The sequence below is a fragment of the Aotus nancymaae genome, unplaced genomic scaffold, assembly GCF_030222135.1.
Source record: "Aotus nancymaae isolate 86718 unplaced genomic scaffold, 86718_ANA_hifiasm-v0.15.2.pri h1tg000077l, whole genome shotgun sequence".
Classification (NCBI taxonomy): domain Eukaryota; kingdom Metazoa; phylum Chordata; class Mammalia; order Primates; family Aotidae; genus Aotus; species Aotus nancymaae.
In genome coordinates, this window is record NW_026988492.1 from 6,715,008 (window position 1) to 6,727,728 (window position 12,721).

A 12,721-nucleotide genomic window follows, 5' to 3' on the forward strand; every position below is an offset into this window, starting at 1 on the left:
CAGGTATCATGAAAGCACAAACATTCAAATATTTTATAAAAATTTTCCTTTTATGGGGAATTTAATTGCATGAGGTCAATTAAGGTTGAAACTGAACATCTCTGAACCTAATACATCTACCAGTCAGATGAACTAATAACTTTCTAGTGATATTTGGTGACCAACTCCTAAAGCAATGTGGTATCTTAAGAAAGGCCATACACCAGACAAAACTAACCACATCAAGGTAATTCTACACATCTCATTTTTCAAAATGTCTGGGACTGAAGGAATCTTTGACAATTAATAGAAAGGAAGTATTGATAAATCTATATATGTTTCAAAGAAACTTCCAAATCAAATATTTTGCCTCGTCATAAATAATACTTTGTCCACATGTGGAAAAAAAAAAAAACAGAACGAGAACACATCATTAACACTGGAAAAATAAAGGTGGATAACACATGTAAACAAACAATCTAAGATAACTAAAATGAACATCATGTTTTGATTTTCAGCTTTCACTATTATTCTAAATATTTAAGAAACCAGATAGGCTAACACTAATTAGTTGAATTTCTATAATGTCATTCATTACTCAAAATATCCAATTCATTTTATAGTAACAGATACGTATTATAATGCATGAGTATACATTACCATAAATGGCAATTGTAGAATGATTAAGGTATAGGAATCTTTTTATTTTTTAATTTAATTTAATTTTTATTTTTAATTTTTTCAAGATGGAGTCTTGCTCCTGCCACCCAGGCTGGAGTTCAGAGGTTTCCGCTCACTGAAACCTCTGCCTCCCTGGTTCAAGCAATTCTCCTGCCTCAGCCTCCTGAGTAGCTGGGATTACAGGTATGCACCAGCACACCCAGCACATTTTTGTATTTTTAGTAGAGGTGGGGTTTCACAATGTTGGCCAGGCTGGTCTCAAACTCCTGACCTTATGATCCGCCCACCTCAGCCTCCCAAAGTGCTGCGATGACAGGTGTGAGTCAATGCACCTGGCCTAGAAATCTTTTTAAAAGCTGGCATTTGGGCTGGGCTCGATAGCTCACACCTGTCAACCCAGCGCTTTGGGAGGCAGAAACAGGAGGATTGTTTGAGGCCAGGAGTTCAATACCAGCCTGGGCAGCATAGCAAGACCTCCATCTCTACAAAATTTTTAAAAATTAGCCAAGTGCCATGGCATGTGCCTGTAGTTCCCGGTACTCGAGAGGCTGAGGCAAGAGGATCACTTGAGCCCAGGAGTTCCAGGCTACAGTGAGCTATGATCGCACTACTGCACTCCAGCCTGAGAGACAGAGCGAGACTCTGTCTCCAAGAAAATGAAAATAAAAAGTAAAAGTTGGCATTTGATGCCTTCACTTTGCAAATAAGTAGAAAGAAAAAAAATCTCAGCTCCCAAAGTTAGCCTGTACTCCAAATCCTTTTGACTTTGAAGTTGCTTGTCTCTCTTTTTCAAGCATGTGTGTGTACATGTGTGCATGTGTGTGTATAAATATATGTACACATGCGTGTACACACATAGCCCTTGCTTTTCATCTCAACGGTTGGATGGATGAGGCTTATGGCCAGATATAGCCATGCCCTACAGTTATCAAGCATGACAGAGCTGGAAGAAAAACATCTGGTCCAAGGTTGCCGTTTGCCTTTGTAGCAGAGAATTTTCTTTGATCTCCAGCTGGAGTTCTCTATTGAGTCTAGCAGATCAATTAGTTAATAGGCCATTCCCACTAGTAGCCCTACCAGCTGACTACCTAGGATAGAAATAAGTTCTGTTTATCAATCCTTCCCTTCCCCTTCTACTTTAGGCAGATCCTTTTTTCCTCTTGAAATAACATAATTATTAAACCACTTCAGTCACTTCTGTGGTTAATGATTCCCTCTTTTTTCGGTTCCGCTCTCCTGCTGAAACCTCTTGGTGGGTTTTAAACACACCACTCCATGGTTACAGTTTCATTTTCTACTACAATTAAGGTTGGGAACAGCTTGCAGTACCAATATAAAACCAACAGCTTGTCGGGCTTTTACCAGTTCCCTTGGGGAATTGAAACAGTAATTTTTGTATCTATGTCTCCAAAAATCCAGAAAAGTAATATGCCATTAACATTTTCACCTGGATTTCATTCTAGGAAGCTTGGTTCATTTTCTCTATATTATACAGATCAGTTCCAGGAATTTAAACAAACATAAGAATTTTTTTTTAGCCCAGTTACAATGATACTGCTATCAGCGCTATTTAGGAAATAATAATTATATGTCAGGGAATCAAACTGTCTGATTTTGGGATTGGTATGTAGAATTCCAATTAGTTTTAGTAATTTTAGTGGGGTCAAGACATTCTATCTGAACTCAGTGTTTCACCTGAACACAAAACCATAATTTTTTTTTTTTTTTTTTGAGACGGAGTTTCACTCTTGTTACCCAGGCTGGAGTGCAATGGCGCGATCTCGGCTCACCGCAACCTCCGCCTCCTGGGTTCAGGCAATTCTCCTGCCTCAGCCTCCTGAGTAGCTGGGATTACAGGCACGCGCCACCGTGCCCAGCTAATTTTTTGTATTAGTAGAGACGGGGTTTCACCATGTTGACCAGGATGGTCTCGATCTCTTGACCTCGTGATCCACCCGCCCCGGCCTCCCAAAGTGCTGGGATTACAGGCTTGAGCCACCGCGCCCGGCCACAAAACCATAATTTTATGCTGTATTTTACCTATCAAAAAACTGCTCTAAAATAGTTCTTTTTGAAAAAAAAAAAAACAAAAACAAAAAAAACAGGATTAGCCAAATGACTGGACTTTTTAGACACTCTAATCAGACCAGCTGTGCAGAGGGGACAGTCAAGGACAACATAATTCTCCAGTGATGTGGTGTTTGATGCCCTGTTCAATGCATTTTACAGCAAGAGACCCTAGTCCAGTTTCAACGCCGGGAACGAGTCAAACTGTGCAGTTCCAACGCTGGGTCTGCCGGAAGTACCTCCCTGGAAATGAAACGTGGTGGCTGTCTGCCAGCGTGCGGGGCATCCTGGGCCATTACAAGTACTTCATCCACATAAAACTGCAAAGGGAATTTTAGAACTCAGAATGTAATTATCCCCTCTGGAGTTTGCAATGGAACAGGAGGATTAAATAGAGCTGTCCTTTGTCCCCAGAATAAAAGATGCTAGCGGCTACACAGTAGACACAACCAAGCCATAAGGAGGGAGCCTGGAGTCTTGTTTGTTTGGGTGACTGCTTTCTCACCTCCGTACATCACCAATTCCGTGTTCTCAAAAATCAGAGCAGGCCTCAAGGTGACCCCTTTTATGGCTTGTTACTACCACTTTGAATGCTATTCAGAAGAAACTAGATGTAAATTTTCAGTAAAGTCCCTGTGAGCCACTGCCCTCGTGGCTCAGTAAAAACGAGGAACTACTTAAAATACAAGTCTCCGAGTTTTGCCTCGCAGAGAGCTAGAACGACCCCAGAATACCCTGGGCTTTGATGCAGAACCTTCCAAAGGCCACATTCGTTGGTAACTACCAATATAACTATTCACAAAAATTGAAATATGGCAACTGCAGACTCCAGAGTATCTTATATCTCATTTCATAAACTTTATAATAAAACACTTGTAATTAGGTTGGTAGGAAATGAACTGCTGAGTATAGGTCTTGAGAGGTTCGCCACTAGGTACCTTCAGAGAACTAGCGAATGTAACTTAGCTGCTTGATTTATGCCACGCATATCCATGAGAACAGCAAGGCCAGGACAAAGTGAAAGTTGCCATAGATCCCTACGATCTATGTTTTTCTCAGTGTTTATTGGACTCTGCTCTTATTCCTTTGTTCAAAGCATCCTTGACGTGACTCTCCTTTCCACTTTCTATTTCCTATTGACCTTTCTGAGAAGGTCACCATCCTAAATGACTTATGCCAGGATCTGACACCCACTCCTTTTAACATCTTTTGACAGGATCCAAGTAGCACTCCAGCAATACATTCCCAAGGCCCATGGCCCTGACTCAAGGCAGGCTAATAAAAGCTAAGATGCAGCATTCTAGAAATCCTGAGCTCAACTCTAGCCAATGCTGACATCCTGACTTTCAAACCCATCGGTTTCCAAAAGGAAAAAAGGTTTCAAGCTTTCCAATCACAGTAAGTCCTGAGTGACCTAATACTGATGTGTTGTGGTTGATTGGGTGAAATAGAAGTCAAACCTAGTCACAAGTTCTCTAAGATAATATCATTTCCTCTAGTGTTTGCTCTAGATGACAAATATCCTCTTGAGGCTAGAACCAGTGAACCCCTCTTTCCCAAGAGCCACTCTTCATTAAGCAGCCCAGGTCAAATTTTATGACGTGCAAACCAAGTAGGGAATAAACATTACCTAAAAGTCAGCACACTTCCTACTCATGTAATTTTGTTACCTCCAGTAAAAATGTATTGGGTCACTGGGTGCAGTTGTTCACACCTATAATCCTAGCACTTTGGGAGGCCAAGTTGGGTGGATCACCTGAGGTCAGGAATTTGAGACCAGCGTGGCCAACATGGCGAAACCTCGTCTTTACTAAAAATACAAACAGTCACCAGGCGTGGTGGCACATGCCTGTAATTCCATCTACTTGGGAGCTGAGGAAAAAGAGTCACTTGAACCTGGGAGGTGGAGGTTGCAGTGAGCTGAGATCGTGCCACTGCACTCTAGCCTACAGGACGAGAGCAAGACTCCATCTCAAAAAAAAAAAAAAAATGTCTTGGGTCACTTTCATACAAGAAGAATAGAAATCAGTTCTTTGATGACTGTAAGTTAGTCCTAAGGTCTTGCTTTCTCGTCTTTTTCTCATCCTTGGGTATATTGCTGTCCCATTTTGATTCCTTTGTCCTAGCAAAAACTTTGTTTTTTTTAATCCAGAAAATGAAGTGCCAATAATAGCAACAAATAGTATGTTTTCTTTGTGACAGTCCCAAATCTGTTTGACTTCTGCAATAGACTGAATGTGTTGCCCAAAAACCCATATGTTGAAACCTAACCCCCGGTGTGATGCTGTGTGAAACCAGCCTACCATGAGTGGGACTCCTACTTTCTGCCCTGGCCAAAGCCATGCTCCCTTCCCTTGACAGCCATAGAACATGGGCTTTTCTCACCCAAGGTTTGCAATGAGTTAACTTTCTTTTTCAGACTTGCTCCAGATACTTGTCTGGTCTCTGGGCAGGACTTGTGATTTGATGACATGTAATCTAAGTAAATACATTCAACTTTAATTTATGGGTGAAGGGGGAGACTCAGAATTTAGAACAAGGCATTAAAAAAAAAAAAAAAGAGGCTTCCCAACATGCATTCCCCAGGGTTTTGCTCAGAACTGCCTCTGTTTTCCACGTTTCTACAAGCCAACTCCTGCTGGCCCTAAATTAGACCTCCCATGGAGCAGAAGCATCAGGAAATTAACCTCAGATTAAAACAAGCCTTCACACTGGCCAAACTCATAGGCTACTCCTAACAGTACTGTTATTTATTGATTGACAGGGTGTTACTTCATCACCCAGGCTGGAAGGCAGTGCACCATCTCGGCTCACTGCAGCCTTGACCTCCCAGGCTCAAAGGATCCTCCAGCCTCAGCCTCCCAAACAGCTGGGACCACAGGCGTGCACCACCACATCCAGCTAATTTTTGGATTTTTTGTAGAGATGAGGTTTCACCACATTGCCCAGGCTCCAACAGTACTTTTAGAAGTAGGTGGGTGTTACTTGGTGAACAAGGTTCACAGGGCTAAATATTTTTCCTTTGGGGCCCTACATCCCGATGCTCTCAGATTCAAGGGAAACTTAGAAATTAATTTCTTTTTTTTTTCTTTTTTTGCAACAGAGTTTTCCTCTGTGCTCTGTCACTCAGGCTGGAGTGCCGTGGTGCGATCTCAGCTCACTGCAACCTCTTCCTCCTGGATTCAAGTGACTCTCGTGCCTCAGCCTCCCGAGTAGCTGGGATTTCAGGCATGCACCACCACACCCAGCAAAATTTTGTATTTTAAGTAGAGACAGGATTTCACCATGCTGGCCAGGCTGGTCCCGAACTCTTGACCTCAAGTGATCCACCCGCCTTGGCCTCCCAAAGTGCTGGGATTACAGGCATGAGCCACTGTACGCAGCCATATAAATTAATTTCTAATACTTTATTTTGTACACATCCATCATTAACAAGTATTTAGCCTGAGCACCAAACCTATGAAGAAGCATGGGGCATCCAAGAAAACATGAACTTCTAGACTAAACCATAATGCTAACTATGGGGGTGTCCTTGGAGAAGTGACACATCAATCTGGACCTCACTTTACTTATCTGCAAAAGGAGCCCTTCAACAGGATCATGTCCTAGGTGCCTGAGCGCTTAGGAAAATTGAATGGCTCTGTGTCAGCTGTGACATCTGCCAACCTGTGCCCCATGCAAAGTTATGTCTCAGGCTCCACTGGAAAGGCACAGACAGAACACAGACACGAATGCCAGCGTGTCTTCACATAGCCACTTCATTTCTCCTCTCCATCATGAGACTGTGACAACTCTTTCGTAACAACACACCAACCCCAGAAACAGCAGGAAATCAAGAATGCTGGTCCTTAAACAAAAACATCCCCATATAAAAGCCTGCCTTGGAAAAATTAAGGTAAACATCTTCTGGACTTGTTGCTGTTGACAGTATGTTTTCAATTTGCAACGCAAATTCATCGGAAGCTTTTCTGCCAGGGAACCGGATGGCCCAGGGAATTGGTAATTGGTAATGAGTCGTGCAGCCTTTCAGGTCTCAGTTACCATTCTGAATGGAGCCCAGCTTATAGTGAATTACCTGATACTGTTGGAAACCTTTGCAACATGAGCCAGATCCCTGGATTCCTTCCCCAGCTTAAAACATGAGTTAAAACAGTGTCTGATGGGCATTTATAAGGAGAATCAGTAGAGAGCCCTGCATGGGGACAAAAGTGGACAAACAGAGTAGCTGGGGGTCTGGCTCTGTGGCTGTGGTTTTCCCCCAGGATAATCCAAGGGAAATTTCCAAGGAATGTCAGGCCTAGAGAAGTGGAATTAATGTACACCTCGCATTCTTGAAGGGTCAGAAATTCCAGTCTTGGAATTTTTATTTCTTCCTAATCACTCTCCCAGTCCAGAGGATCAAACTACTTTTGCAGCAACTTTCAAGGTGAAATAGATTTTACTACTTATGATTTGTTCAAAGAGCCCACTTAAAAAAAAAAAAAAAAAAGACAGTTATCATAGGGCTTTAAAAACAAACCAAAACAATGAATCTTCTCGGCCAGGAGACATCCGAACGAACTTCTACATTATGGTTTGGTCTGCTGCATTTTATTTTTGGTATTTGCAGTCTTCCTAGGGGAACCATCTAACAGAAAAACAGAACTTTTACATCACTAGCTTTCCCTGCCCAATCCAGTTCCATATTTATATCACTGCTTTTCCTTTACACTCTTTGGTTTATAGTAGCAATAATTTTCCCTCATATATAGTCCAACGAACAACCAATTAACAAATGCCCAGAGTGGTAAAACATTTTTGGCTGTCTTGCCCAGTTGGTCATTAATTTGGTGAAGGAAGGGCTAACAAACTCATAAAGGGAAACTTGAATTTTAGAAGTTAGTTCAATTTTACATTATTAAAAAGGAAAATGTAGTAAAAATAATAAGAGCTTTGCCAAAACTCTACAGCAAAGTCAATTAGTCTCACAAAGAGCCTAGGAGTCTGCGATATGGACTTGCATTTGGAATCACTTAGCCCATTAGAACAATTCCAAACATCTTCTCTCTGAAGCCATATTTCAGTGCTCATGGCTGCAGCTTACTGAGTAAAATTCTTTCACCATCCTCAATTCAACACAATTTAAAGTATTCTTTGTGTCTGCGTATTTCAAACATACAAATGTGACTTCATACATGCATATCTTATACATATGTCCATCGCGATCATAAAAATTTCATACACTGAGTATAGTCTTCTACAACATATACTAAAATGCATACTGTATTTTGTGCTGGCATGGTATATACTTTTAAGATGCCATTAAAAGAAAACCAATTTCAAACCAAAAAATCACAATGCTGGTGTTACAAGTCTATGGCAAAAATAAATTGTATTTTACTCTGAAGAAAAATCACATTATCATTTTTCAACATATTTCAGGTATAAAGGAATGCTGTTCCTTTAATCAAAAAAATTGACAATTGATTAAAGATGTGTCATTTGTCCATCTTCATATCACTATAGCCATTTTGTTCATATGAATATTTCGTTTTGCTCTGATTGAGCAATGGGAAAAAATTAAAGTGCTAAATGAGATTATTCTCATAGGCAATTCTTGCAAATATGAATTAACTGACAGGTTTTTTAAAAAGAAAAAATATATCCTATTTTGGTAAACGCTAACAAACATCCTCCAAATTCTTTAAGTGAAAATAAAGTTGTATGTTTTCAGACTAGTGGCTCCCAACTCTCAGCTTCTATAAAAATCCCAAATGATTTCTATAGGCTTTCCAATGAAGATCCAGTTCTAATTAACTACAATGTTGTCCATATTTTGTTTTGCTACCGCATTGAAAGAATAGCAGGGGGTTAGCACTGCAGAAAAGAAGATTATTAAAACTTTAATAACCTGAGCCTTTGAACCTTTCCAAATTCTTTACAATTTTCTCACATTTCCAGCCCAGATGTCTGCATGCAGTTATAGAGCCAACATGAACTTTTTGTTTACAATTTTATTCACCTTATTTATTACCTCCTTAAAAAAAAAAAAAAAAAAAAAACAGAAAGAGGAACACAGAAATGTTTTAGCTCTTCTAAGCAAAATGATTTAATTATTAAAAAATAAACTTGAAGAATAATTTTTATCCATTTTTAAGTTAAATATTTTCAACAACACAATGTTTCTTTCCCACTGCTAGAGGTAAATTGCCAGGCAGCGTGGCCAGCTGAATCACAGCGTTCTTTCCATCAAGCTACAGAGCTCCCAAAGACTGAAAAAGAGAGTTCACTTTGGAAACTTGAACTCTTGAGATTGTTACAAAAGAAAGAGACCAAAAAGAAGGCATCCCTTAACATAATTAGCTGCTTGCTGTTTCACTAAAGAGAGGGATATTTGCATACAACAATAGCCAATAGAATTGTCTTTCACAGAACTCAATGTGGCAGTTGTATTATCCCAACTCCAGATGGTTATAGCCCCTCAAGAGCAATTATTACCTTTCTTTTCATAACAGAACCCCAGTTATTCAAGGATTTCACAAACATGAGTGCTGGCAAATGAAATGCGAGTAGCTATGTTGAATGGTAGCTTCAGGAAGTCTCCAGACAGTGAGCCAGGCACCTTCTTCTTCCTTTCCTCTTTCGGTTGAATGGAATTTTAGTGTGATGGCTGGAACTCAGGCAGCCATCTTGGACCTTAAGTCCAAGGAACAAAAAGCTAAGGAAGGCAGAGCACTGAGCTAGCAGGAGCCTGGGGCCCTGTCCAGCAATGGAAGATTTACCTCCAGAATTATTTTCTATGTGAAAGAGAAAAAAATATCTCTATTGCTTGAGCCACTGTTATTTTGGGTTTGTTAGTTTGCTGCATGTGACAAAATCTAGTCCTAACATATGCCTTGATTTTGAGGGCTTTCCTTATAGCAATATCTTGCTAACTGAGAAAGAGAAAACCAGTACTGACGGTCAGGAGCTGTCCTGGTACGATCAGCAATGCACAATGGCATTGCTAAAAGCTGTCTGGTCTTCATAATGAGGTCTTAATATTGTCCAGCTGAACATAAACAATTGCACAAAACATCACCCTCAGATAAGACCGCTTTGTGACCATGAGAGCTCCTGACAAAAATAAGATCACTCTGTACTTTTGTCAGCAATACATATGCTAAAATTGAAACGATACAGAGAAGGGTGGCGTGGCCTCTGTGCAAGGATGACACAAATTCATGAAACGTTCAATTTTTAAAAAAATAGTATTATTCCATATCATGTCTGAACACAGACAAAATATGAACATTGTCCAAGCCACAAAATACCAACACCCCACCCATCTTAGCTAATACGAGTGACTGCTGATTCTTTAGCAATTAAAGCTCTAGCCTGGCTTCCTTCCTCTCACTTTCTAGATAAGATGCACAATTATAGAATTAATTCCACTTCCTGACAGCATCCGATTCAGACCAAAGTCCCGCTTTCTTGACTCCTTTCCCAAATCACCACACACAGCCCAAATCCTGTAAGTCCTTTTCGACATTCTCCTACAGAGACACTCCACGGTGTCCAATTGTGTATGTTCTCTCTCATCGCAGTGAGGAACACCAATTTGTTCAATTCCAGTTGTGTTTCTGGAGGTCTACATGGCATTTGTGTTGCCATAGTGTGTCTACAGTGGAAAACTAAAAATAAATCTACGCAACATATCAATCTGTAATTCAAATGATCCCACCCAAATGGAAAGCCCCTATTCTTCAACAGACTTCAATCATCAAGAAACCAAAACATTAATTTGTAGCAATCAGATTCATCGAAATTACCCCCTTGTGCTATTTCCATGGCTTGGAAAAGGCCCCGTCAGAACCCTTACCTGGTATTGAGCTTGCAGTAACTACAGCAAGTTTGACTCAGTGCTTCAAATAAGAAAACCTTTTGGTATAATACACAGATCGAAGCTATACTCTATTTTTCTCCCTTTCTTCTTTTTTTTTCTTTTTTTTTTTTTTTTTGAGATAGAGTCTGGCTCTGGTGCCCAGGCTGGAGTGCAGTGGCACAATCTCGGCTCACTGCAAACTCTGCCTCCCAGGTTCAAGCAATTCCCTTGCCTCAGCCTCCCGGATAGCTGGGATTACAGGCGCCTGCCACCATGTCCAGCTAACGTTTGAATTTTTAGTTAAGACGGGGTTTCACCATATTGCGCAGGTTGGTGGTGAAGTCCAGACCTTAACTGATCCATCCGCCTTGGCCTCCCAAAGTGCTGGGATTACAGGTGTGAACTACCGTGCCTGACCAATTTTTCTCCCTTTCTTTCCTGCTTTTTTCGTTCCTATTCCTTCTCTCCCTTTTCTGCCTTCTCCCTTGCTAAACTTCCAACTTTTCAGTAGTTCCTGAACTTCATGTGCTCAGTACTACTTTAAGTGGGACACTCTTGGACTAAGTTCATAAATCAGAGTCTTAAATCACGTCTATCATTCACAGGCAGCTTTTGCAGCTATACCGCCTGCCATGTTTCCTTCTACTGTTTACCTGCTTAAAAAGGACCACAGTGGGCCGGGCGCAGTGGCTCACAGCCACTTTGGGAGGCCGAGGCAGGTGGATCACGAGGTCAAGAGATCGAGACCATCCGGGTCAACATGGTGAAACCCCGTCTCTACTAAAAATACAAAAAATTAGCTGGGCATAGTGGCGCGTGCTGTAATCCCAGCACTCTGGGATGCCGAGGCGGGTGGATCACGATGTCAAGAGATCAAGACCATCCTGGTCAACATGGTGAAACCCCGTCTCTACTAAAAAAAAAAAAAAAATACAAAAAATTAGCTGGGCATGGTGGCGCATGCCTGTAATCTCAGCTACTCAGGAGGCTGAGGCAGGAGAATTGCCTGAACCCAGGAGGCGGAGGTTGCGGTGAGCTGAGATCGCGCCATTGCCCTCCTGCCTGGGTAACAAGAGCGAAACTCCGTCTCAAAAAAAAAAAAAAAAAAAAAAAAAGGACCACAGCTTGCCTCATTTTCTCAAGAAAAAGTAATAGGCCCTCTCAAATGCTCTAATAGGTGAAAGCGAGAGACAACTCAATTTCTATTCTAATTTTTACTTTTACCCCCTTTCTCCTCACCTGATCCACAGGCTGCATTCAAAAGTAACCTTCTAGAGACAATGTCCTTGCTTTTATTGTCCAAATCAAAGGCATAACTCTCAAGATGGAAAAGCAGAAGGGAAATTATGAGGCAGATACTTTATGACAAGTAATGCCTTCAGATGTTCTTCCTCCTCACTCCAAATAAGCATTGATGCCAAAATTACAACTATACTCTACCATTACAAGAACCTTAATATCTTTGGAATCTCTGGTTCCCATCCAAATACCTAGGGCAAAGTCAAATGGTAAATAAACATTGTTTGAATGATTTAATTAATCATCTATGCTTAAAAAAAATGTAGCTGCCATTAACTAAATAGGAGAAAATTCATAAGATGGACAAAGAAAGTGACCTGAACCGAATTAAAGGGTCATTGTGTGTGTTGTATTTTCTTTAAAGTTTGCAAGAAATCACCTTGAAACTTGAGGCATAAAGAAACAAACAATAAATTAAGAGTCAGGTCACCCAGGTTTTCAGAAGATATGAAGCTTATTTGTCCTTTACTATTTCTGTTTTGGTTTCTTTTTTTCTTTTTCTTTTTCTTTTTTTTTTTTTTTTTTTTTTTTTGAGATGAAATTTCACTCTTGTTGCCCAGGCTGGAATGAAATGTCATGATCTGAGCTCACCACAGCTTCCACTTCCCAGGTTCAAGCAATTCTCCTGCCTCAGCCTCCCGAGTAGCTGGGATCACAGTCATGTGCTACCATGCCCGGCTAAGTTTTGTATTTTTAGTAGAGACTGGGTTTCATCATGTTGCCCAGGCTGGTCTCGAACTCCTGACCTCAAGTTATCTGCCTGCCTCAGCCTCCCAACGTGCTGGGATTACAGGCATGAGCCACCATGCCTGGCCTGTTTTTTCTTTTTAAAATAAACTTAGAGGCAGGCTC

The 12,721-nt window shown here is 40.9% G+C and overlaps 1 non-coding gene across 1 annotated transcript; it reads left to right on the forward strand.

Moving 5' to 3' along the window:
* The first annotated feature begins 9,844 nt into the window (after positions 1 to 9,844).
* On the forward strand, positions 9,845 to 9,949 carry LOC135271421 (U6 spliceosomal RNA). Its single transcript, XR_010339565.1, has one exon. It is a non-coding gene; the product is annotated as a U6 spliceosomal RNA (small nuclear RNA).
* The last annotated feature ends 2,772 nt before the right edge of the window (positions 9,950 to 12,721 follow it).